Source organism: Phasianus colchicus, chromosome 35 (genome assembly GCF_987193195.1).
Source record: "Phasianus colchicus chromosome 35, bPhaCol1.hap1.1, whole genome shotgun sequence".
NCBI lineage: Eukaryota > Metazoa > Chordata > Aves > Galliformes > Phasianidae > Phasianus > Phasianus colchicus.
The window spans coordinates 2921801-2931936 of NC_143470.1; the positions used below are offsets into that span (position 1 = coordinate 2921801).

A 10136-nucleotide genomic window follows, 5' to 3' on the forward strand; every position below is an offset into this window, starting at 1 on the left:
AAAGTGAGGGAATTCAGGGTCTCCCCATGGCATCAGCCATGGGATGAGCACCTGTCCCCTCTGACCGTGCACTGCTCTGCTCTTTCTTTTCCAGCCGCTCAAGCTTTGGCAGGGGGTGAGTTTTCTTCCACATATCAAAGTACTTAGGTTCTTCCCACGGGAAGCTGTTCTCTCTGATCGTTTGTTCCTATGGTGTTTGCTTCTTCCTCCATGTCAGTAAGATTACTTCTTAAGACCAAAGTGGCCATTGGCCACTTACAGAATACAAAGATCTGTGGTCAGGGTTATGGGTATAGCCATGGGATGAGCAGCTGTCCCTTCTGACCATGCACTGCTTTTTCTTTTACAGCACAACAAGCTGAAACACTGGGTGAGTTTTCTTTCTCAAAACAAATAACTTTGGGTTCTGTCATGGGAAGCACTACTCTCTGATTGATGATCAATTGCTATTGGGATTGCTTTTTCCTTCAGACTAGATTTATTACTTCTTAAGACCAAAGTGGTCATTGGCCACTTACAGAATACAAAGATCTGTGGTCAGGGTTATGGGAATAGCCATGGGATGAGCAGCTGTCCCGTCTAACCGTGCATTGCTCTGCTCTTTCTTTTCCAGCGAAACAAGCAGAAATACTGAGTGAGTACTTTGGGTCTTACCGTTGGAAGCTGTTCCCTTTGATTGGGTTCCCTTGCTGCTGAGTTTCCCTTTTTCCTTAATACTGGTTTAATTCCTTCCTGGGACAAAAGTGGTCATTGGCCACTTCCCAGAAGAAACAGATTTGGGGTCTGGTGTATGGGATTTGACATGGGATGAGAAGGTGTTCCCTCTAACCATGCATTTCCTTTACTTTCGTTTTGCAGAGAGAAAAGATGCAGAGTTGGGTAAGTGTCCTTTCCCAGAGAGAGGGAATTCAGGGTCTCCCCAAGGCATCAGCCATGGGATGAGCAGCTGTCCCCTCTGACCGTGCACTGCTCTGCTCTTTCTTTTCCAGCACAACAAGCTGAAACACTGAGTGAGTTTTCTTTCTCAAACCAAATAACTATGGGTTCTCTCACTGGTGGCTGTTCTCTCTGATTGATTATCCTTTGCTTTTGGGTTTATTTTTTTCCTACATTCTGGTTTAATTCCTTCGTGGGTCAAAAGTCGACATTGGCCACTCCCCAGAACGAAATGATTTGGGATTGGGTATGGGATTTGACATGGGATGAGATGGTGTTTCCTCTAACCATGCAACTCCTTTGCTTTTGTTTTGCAGAGAAAAAAGATGAAGAGTTGGGTAAGACTCCTTCCCCACGCTGAGGGAAATTCAGCGTCTCATGATGGCATCAGCCATGGGATGAGCAGCTGTCCCCTCTGACCGTTCACTGCTCTGCTCTTTCTTTTCCAGCGAAACAAGCTGAAACACTGAGTGAGTTTTCTTTCTCAAACCAAGTAACGTTGGGTTCTCTCATGGGAAGCTGTTCTCTATGATTGATTCTCCCTTGCTATTGGGGTTTACTTTTTTCCTTCATTCTTGTTTAATTCCTTCCCGGGACCAAAGTGGTCATTGGCCACATTCCAGAACAAAAACATTTGGGGACTTGGTTATGGGGGCAGCCATGGGATGAGAAGGTGTTCCCTCTGACCTTGCATTCCCTTTGCTTTCGTTTCTTTTGCAGAGAGAAAAGATGCAGAGTTGGGTATGTCTCCTTCCCCACCCTGAGGGAAATTCAGCATCTCACGATGGCATCAGCCATGGGATGAGCAGCTGTCCCCTCTGACCGTTCACTGCTCTGCTCTTTCTTTTCCAGCGAAACAAGCTGAAACACTGAGTAAGTTTTCTTTCTCAAACCAAATAAGATTGGGTCATCTCATGGGAAGCTCTTCTCATTGATTGATTATCCCTGGGCTTTTCGTTCACACTGTTTAAATTCCTACCTGGGACCAAAGTGGTTATTGGCCACTTCCCAGAACAAAAACATTTGGGGACTTGGCTGTGGGGTTTCACAAGGGATGAGGAGATGTTTTCTCTGACCATGCACTGCCTTTCTTTTCTTTTGCAGAGAGAAAAGATGCAGAGTTGGGTATGTCTCCTTCCCCACCCTGAGGGAAATTCAGCATCTCACGATGGCATCAGCCATGGGATGAGCAGCTGTCCCCTCTGACCGTTCACTGCTCTGCTCTTTCTTTTCCAGCGAAACAAGCTGAAACACTGAGTGAGTTTTCTTTCTCAAACCAAGTAACGTTGGGTTCTCTCATGGGAAGCTGTTCTCTATGATTGATTCTCCCTTGCTATTGGGGTTTACTTTTTTCCTTCATTCTTGTTTAATTCCTTCCCGGGACCAAAGTGGTCATTGGCCACATTCCAGAACAAAAACATTTGGGGACTTGGTTATGGGGGCAGCCATGGGATGAGAAGGTGTTCCCTCTGACCTTGCATTCCCTTTGCTTTCGTTTCTTTTGCAGAGAGAAAAGATGCAGAGTTGGGTATGTCTCCTTCCCCACCCTGAGGGAAATTCAGCATCTCACGATGGCATCAGCCATGGGATGAGCAGCTGTCCCCTCTGACCGTTCACTGCTCTGCTCTTTCTTTTCCAGCGAAACAAGCTGAAACACTGAGTAAGTTTTCTTTCTCAAACCAAATAAGATTGGGTCATCTCATGGGAAGCTCTTCTCATTGATTGATTATCCCTGGGATTTTCGTTCACACTGTTTAAATTCCTACCTGGGACCAAAGTGGTCATTGGCCACTTCCCAGAACAAAAACATTTGGGGACTTGGCTGTGGGGTTTCACAAGGGATGAGGAGATGTTTTCTCTGACCATGCACTGCCTTTCTTTTCTTTTGCAGAGAGAAAAGATGCAGAGTTGGGTATGTCTCCTTCCCCACCCTGAGGGAAATTCAGCATCTCACGATGGCATCAGCCATGGGATGAGCAGCTGTCCCCTCTGACCGTTCACTGCTCTGCTCTTTCTTTTCCAGCGAAACAAGCTGAAACACTGAGTAAGTTTTCTTTCTCAAACCAAATAAGATTGGGTCATCTCATAGGAAGCTCTTCTCATTGACTGATTATCCCTGGGCTTTTCCTTCACACTGTTTAAATTCCTACCTGGGACCAAAGTGGTCATAGGCCACTTCCCAGAACAAAAACATTTGGGGACTTGGCTGTGGGGTATGACAAGGGATGAGGAGATGTTTCCTCTGACCATGCACTGCCTTTCTTTTCTTTTGCAGAGAGAAAAGATGCAGAGTTGGGTAAGTCTCCTTCCCCACGCTGAGGCAATTCAGGGTCTCCCCATGGCATCAGCCATGGTATGAGCAGCTGTCCCCTCTGACCGTGCACTGCTCTGCTCTTTCTTTTCCAGCGAAACAAGCTGAAACACTGAGTGAGTTTTCTTTCTCAAACCAAGTAACGTTGGGTTCTTTCATGGGAAGCTGTTCTCTCTGATTGACTCTCCCTTGCTATTGGGGTTTATTTTTTTTCTTCATTCTTGTTTAATTCCTACCTGGTACGAAAGTGGTCATTGGCCACTTCCCAGAACAAAAACATTTGGGGTCTCGGTTATGGGAGCAGCCATGGGATGAGAAGGTGCTCCCTCTGACCATGCATTTCCTTTCCTTTCGTTTCTTTTGCAGAGAGAAAAGATGTAGAGTTGGGTAAGTCTCCTTCCCCACCCTGAGGGAAATTCAGCATCTCACGATGGCATCAGCCATGGGATGAGCAGCTGTCCCCTCTGACCGTTCACTGCTCTGCTCTTTCTTTTCCAGCGAAACAAGCTGAAACACTGAGTAAGTTTTCTTTCTCAAACCAAATAAGATTGGGTCATCTCATGGGAAGCTCTTCTCATTGATTGATTATCCCTGGGCTTTTCGTTTACACTGTTTAAATTCCTACCTGGGACCAAAGTGGTCATTGGCCACATTCCAGAACAAAAACATTTGGGGACTTAGCTGTGGGGTTTCACAAGGGATGAGGTGATGTTTTCTCTGACCATGCACTGCCTTTCTTTTCTTTTGCAGAGAGAAAAGATGCAGAGTTGGGTAAGTCTTCTTCCCCAGGCTGAGGGACATTCAGCATCTCACGATGGCATCAGCCATGGGATGAGCAGCTGTCCCCTCTGACCGTTCACTGCTCTGCTCTTTCTTTTCCAGCGAAACAAGCTGAAACACTGAGTAAGTATTCTTTCTCAAACCAAATAAGATTGGGTCATCTCATAGGAAGCTCTTCTCATTGACTGATTATCCCTGGGCTTTTCCTTCACACTGTTTAAATTCCTACCTGGGACCAAAGTGGTCATAGGCCACTTCCCAGAACAAAAACATTTGGGGACTTGGCTGTGGGGTATGACAAGGGATGAGGAGATGTTTCCTCTGACCATGCACTGCCTTTCTTTTCTTTTGCAGAGAGAAAAGATGCAGAGTTGGGTAAGTCTCCTTCCCCACGCTGAGGGAATTCAGGGTCTCCCCATGGCATCAGCCATGGGATGTGCAGCTGTCCCCTCTGACTGTGCACTGCTCTGCTCTTTCTTTTCCAGCGAAACAAGATGAAACACTGAGTGAGTTTTCTTTCTCAAACCAAGTAACGTTGGGTTTTCTCATGGGAAGCTGTTCTCTCTGATTGATTATCCTTTGCTTTTGGGGTTTATTTTTTTCCTTCATTCTTGTTTAATTCCTTCCCGGGACCAAAGTGGTCATAGGCCACTTCCCAGAACAAAAACATTTGGGATCCGGCTGTGGGGTTTGACAAGGGATGAGGAGATGTTTTCTCTGACCATGCACTGTCTTTCTTTTCTTTTGCAGAGAGAAAAGATGCAGAGTCGGGTAAGTCTCCTTCCCCACGCTGAGGGAATTCAGGATCTCCCCATGGCATCAGCCATGGGATGTGCAGCTGTCCCCTCTGACTGTGCACTGCTCTGCTCTTTCTTTTCCAGCGAAACAAGCTGAAACACCGAGTGAGTTTTCTTTCTCAAACCAAGTAACGTTGGGTTCTCTCATGGGAAGCTGTTCTCTATGATTGATTCTCCCTTGCTATTGGGGTTTACTTTTTTCCTTCATTCTTGTTTAATTCCTTCCCGGAACCAAAGTGGTCACTGGCCACATTCCAGAACAAAAAATTTGGGGACTTGGTTATGGGGGCAGCCATGGGATGAGAAGGTGTTCCCTGTGGCCATGCATTCCCTTTGCTTTCGTTTCTTTTGCAGAGAGAAAAGATGCAGAGTCAGGTGAGTCTCCTTCCCCAGGCTGACGGAAATTCAGCATCTCATGATGGCATCAGCCATGGGATGAGCAGCTGTCCCCTCTGACCGTGCACTGCTCTGCACTTCCTTTTCCAGCGCAACAAGCTGAAACACTGAGTAAGTATTCTTTCTCAAACCAAATAACTTTGGGTCATCTCATGGGAAGCTCTTCTCATTGATTGATTATCCCTGGCCTTTTCCTTCATACTGGTTTAATTCCTACCTGGGACCAAAGTGGTCATTGGCCACTTCCCAGAACAAAATATTTGGGATCTGGCTGTGGGGTTTGACATGGGATGAGGAGATGTTTCCTCTGACCATGCACTGCCTTTTGTTTCTTTTGCAGAGAGAAAAGATGCAGAGTTGGGTAAGACTCCTTCCCCACGCTGCGGGAACTCAGGGTCTCCCCATGGCATCAGCCATGGTATGAGCAGCTGTCCTCTCTGACCGTGCACTGCTCTGCTCTTTCTTTTCCAGCGAAACAAGCTGAAACACCGAGTGAGTTTTCTTTCTCAAACCAAGTAACTATGGGTTCTCTCATGGGAAGATGTTCTCTATGATTGATTCTCCCTTGCTGTTGGGGTGTATTTTTTTCCTTCATTCTTGTTTAATTCCTACCTGGGACCAAAGTGGTCATTGGCCACTTCCCAGAACAAAGCCATTTGGGGACCTGGTTATGGGGGCAGCCATGGGATGAGAAGGTGTTCCCTGTGGCCATGCATTCCCTTTGCTTTCGTTTCTTTTTGACAGCAGGACAAGGGGAAATGGTTTTAAGCTGAGGGAAGGGAGATATAGGTTGGATGTCAGGGGGAAATTCTTTACGGAGAGAGTGGTGAGGTACTGGAACAGGCTGCCCAGGGAGGTTGTGGATGCCCCGTCCCTGGAGGTGTTCAAAGCCAGATTGGATGGGGCCCTGGGCAGTCTGGTCTAGCATTATGTCGAATGGTGGTGGCCCTGCATGTGGCAGGGGGGTTGGAGATTCATGATCCTTGAGGTCCCTTCCAACCCTGGCAATTCTGTGATTCTGTGATTCTGTGATGTCTCCTTCCCTACGCTGAGGGACATTCAGGGTCTCCCCATCCCCTCTGACCGTGCACTTCTCTGCTCTTTCTTTTCCAGCGAAACAAGCTGACACACCGAGTGAGTTTTCTATCTCAAACCAAGTAACTATGGGTTCTCTCGTGGGAGGCTGTTCTCTATGATTGATTCTCCCTTGCTATTGGGGTTTATTTTTTTCCTTCATTCTTGTTTAATTCCTTCCTGGGACCAAAGTTGTCACTGGCCACATTCCCAGAACAAAAACATTTGGGGACTTGGTTATGGGGGCAGCCATGGGATGAGAAGGTGTTCCCTGTGGCCATGCATTCCCTTTGCTTTCGTTTCTTTTGCAGAGAGAAAAGATGCAGAGTCGGGTAAGTCTCCTTCCCCACGCTGAGGCAATTCAGGGTTTCCCCATGGCATCAGCCATGGGATGTGCAGCTGTCCCCTCTGACCGTGCACTTCTCTGCTCTTTCTTTTCCAGCGAAACAAGCTGAAACACTGAGTGAGTTTTCTTTCTCAAACCAAGTAACGTTGGGTTCTCTCATGGGAAGCTGTTCTCTATGATTGATTCTCCCTTGCTATTGGGGTTTATTTTTTTCCTTCATTCTTGTTTAATTCCTTCCCGGGACCAAAGTGGTAATTGGCCACTTCCCAGAACAAAAAAATTTGGGGACTTGGTTATGGGGTCAGCCATGGGATGAGAAGGTGTTCCCTCTGACCATGCATCTCCTTTGCTTTCGTTTCTTTTGCAGAGAGAAAAGATGCAGAGTCGGGTAAGTCTCCTTCCCCACGCTGAGGGAATTCAGGGTCTCCCCATGGCATCAGCCATGGGATGAGCAGCTGTCCCCTCTGACCGTGCACTGCTCTGCTCTTTCTTTTCCAGCGAAACAAGCTGAAACACCGAGTGAGTTTTCTTTCTCAAACCAAATAACTTTGGGTCATCTCATGGGAAGCTCTTCTCATTGATTGATTATCCCTGGCCTTTTCCTTCATACTGGTTTAATTCCTACCTGGGAACAATGTGGTCATTGGCCACTTCCCAGAACAAAATATTTGGGATCTGGCTGTGGGGTTTGACATGGGATGAGGAGATGTTTCCTCTGACCATGCACTGCCTTTTGTTTCTTTTGCAGAGAGAAAAGATGCAGAGTTGGGTAAGACTCCTTCCCCACGCTGCGGGAACTCAGGGTCTCCCCATGGCATCAGCCATGGTATGAGCAGCTGTCCTCTCTGACCGTGCACTGCTCTGCTCTTTCTTTTCCAGTGAAACAAGCTGAAACACCGAGTGAGTTTTCTTTCTCAAACCAAGTAACTATGGGTTCTCTCATGGGAAGATGTTCTCTATGATTGATTCTCCCTTGCTATTGGGGTTTATTTTTTTCCTTCATTCTTGTTTAATTCCTACCTGGGACCAAAGTGGTCATTGGCCACTTCCCAGAACAAAGCCATTTGGGGACCTGGTTATGGGGGCAGCCATGGGATGAGAAGGTGTTCCCTGTGGCCATGCATTGCCTTTGCTTTCGTTTCTTTTGCAGAGAGAAAAGATGCAGAGTCGGGTATGTCTCCTTCCCTATGCTGAGGGACACTCAGGGTCTCCCCATCCCCTCTGACCGTGCACTTCTCTGCTCTTTCTTTTCCAGCGAAACAAGCTGAAACACTGAGTGAGTTTTCTATCTCAAACCAAGTAACTATGGGTTCTCTCATGGGAGGCTGTTCTCTCTGATTGATTCTCCCTTGCTACTGGGGTTTATTTTTTTCCTTCATTCTTGTTTAATTCCTTCCTGGGACCAAAGTGGTCATTGGCCACTTCCCAGAACAAAAACATTTGGGGTCTGGGTTATGGGAGCAGCCATGGGATGAGAAGGTGTCCCCTGTGGCCATGCATTTCCTTTGTTTTTCTTTTTTTGAGAGAAAAGATGTAGAGTCAGGTAAGTGTTCTTCCCCAAAGTGAAGGAATTCAGGGTCTCCCCAAGGCATCAGCCATGGGATGAGCAGCTGTCCCCTCTGACCGTGCTCTGCTCTGCTCTTTCTTTTCCAGTGGAACAAGCTGCGGCATTCAGTGAGTCTTCATTCCCAATTCTTTTTTTTTTTTTTTTTGAAATGTTCTGCCTGTGGGAGCTGTAGGATGAGATGGTCCTCTCACCACGCACTATTTCTGCCTTCCCTCCGCAGAGAGAATGAATGCAGATGTAAGTCACCTGCCTTGAATTTAAGCAGTTTGGGATCTTCCCATCGGAGCAGCCATGGGATGATCATTTGACCCGTCTCATTATGTGTTTCTTCTTTGTTCCTTTTGCAAAAATCATCTTGCAGAACTAGGTGAGTCCTCTCTCCCAAATTTAAAAGAAAAAGGGGGGATCTGGCTGTTTGCACTGTTGGATGAGATGTTCTTCTCACCGTGTGTTGCTTTTTGTTCCTTTCCAGTTAAATTGTGTGAAGAGATGGGTGAGTGTCCCGAAATTAAAACATTAATCTCTTTCTGTGAGCTGTGGGATGAGAAGCTCCTCTCATCACACATCGTTTTTCTCATTCTTTGCCAGTGATAGAAACTAATGAATTGGGTGAGTCTTCCCCAACCCCAAGGAGTATGGGGTTTCCCATGGGATGTCAAGCTGTCCCACCTCAGTATGTGTTACTTTTCTTCCATTTCCAGTGGTTGAAACTAAAGAATTGGGTGAGTCTTCCCCAAACCAAAGCAATGTGGGGTTGACAAGCTGTCCCTCCTCAGCATCCGTTGCTTTCCTCTTTCTGTTCCAGGAAAACCACCTAAAGAATAGGATTGAGAGATGAACTGTGCCTCACAGTAACCACAGGAGTTAAGCTTCATAGACTGCTGATTGCACAGGATACCAAAACCACACTGAAACAAGTGGAGCCAGTGTTCGTTCTGAGTGAGAACACAACGGTTCTGTGAGCCAAAGCTGCCTGAGCAACCACCAAACTCAGGATATGCAACCTCCAACTCAAATCCAATTGGAAGAAAGAAACCATAGAAAGGAAGAAAAAGGGAGGACACAGAGATCCTGGAAAAGGGATGGACATTTTGGGAAATAATATGACCATGTATTAGGCTTTGTGGGCATCTAACGAATATGGAACACTATTTGAAATATAAGCATGCATGTGGAAGCAAAGATAGAAAATGGCTTTGGGTGTTAACACTGTTCTTCTCTGTCACAACATAATAAAGCATACCTGCTGTTGATAATCAATCATTGATTGTTATCAGTAATTGGGGTTTGATCCCATGGAACAGGCTGAGTCTTCATCCTGGAACCAAAGCAATGTGGGCTCTATCAGAAAACAAGCCAACCCTTCTCACCATGTGTGGCTTTCCCAGCAGAACAAGGCTCCCTCCAGGAAGCTAAAAAGGAAGAAACGATATTAATACACAAAAAATACACAAAAATAAGAAAATTAGAAAAAGAATACGAAAAAAATATCTATAATTATAGCAATTATAGCAATAATAATAACTTAAATATAACACACCTACCTTCCTCAAGGAGGGGAGCACCAACTGCAGTCCTTTGTGTCCCATCCCAGTGCTATAAGAACAGCCCTGCATTTCAGAGCTGACCCTCCACAGCAGGGGGGACTCTCCTCCACAATGACCCCCATCACTCACATTGGATGCACAAAGAAACAACAGCCCTAAAGGTTCCTCCTGGTGCTTCAGCCACGTGTGTTCCTCATTCCTCTGTGCTGATGGTAACCATTAACCAAGAGCTCATCCAGCAGCTTATGGCTCGGGGGGGAGCTGCTGAACAAGCTTGGTGCCTAACATTCTTCCAGCACACATCCCACAGGACGGCCCTCCCCCTTTCACTCCCCGCCATTGCAGCTCTCCTTAATCACAGGAATCCAGATTCCATGCACTG

General features: G+C 46.5%; 1 long non-coding RNA gene across 2 annotated transcripts in view; it reads right to left on the minus strand.

Moving 5' to 3' along the window:
• Positions 1-909: 909 nt before the first annotated feature.
• Positions 910-10136, minus strand: part of LOC116236733 (uncharacterized) — a 30200-nt gene continuing 20973 nt past the window's right edge. For both annotated transcript variants that reach the window (XR_016461013.1, XR_016461014.1), the window contains exons 5-6: positions 9451-9619; positions 910-9021 (exon numbers count right to left, since the gene is read on the minus strand). This is a non-coding gene — a long non-coding RNA (uncharacterized LOC116236733). The remainder of the gene's footprint in view (positions 9022-9450; positions 9620-10136) is intronic.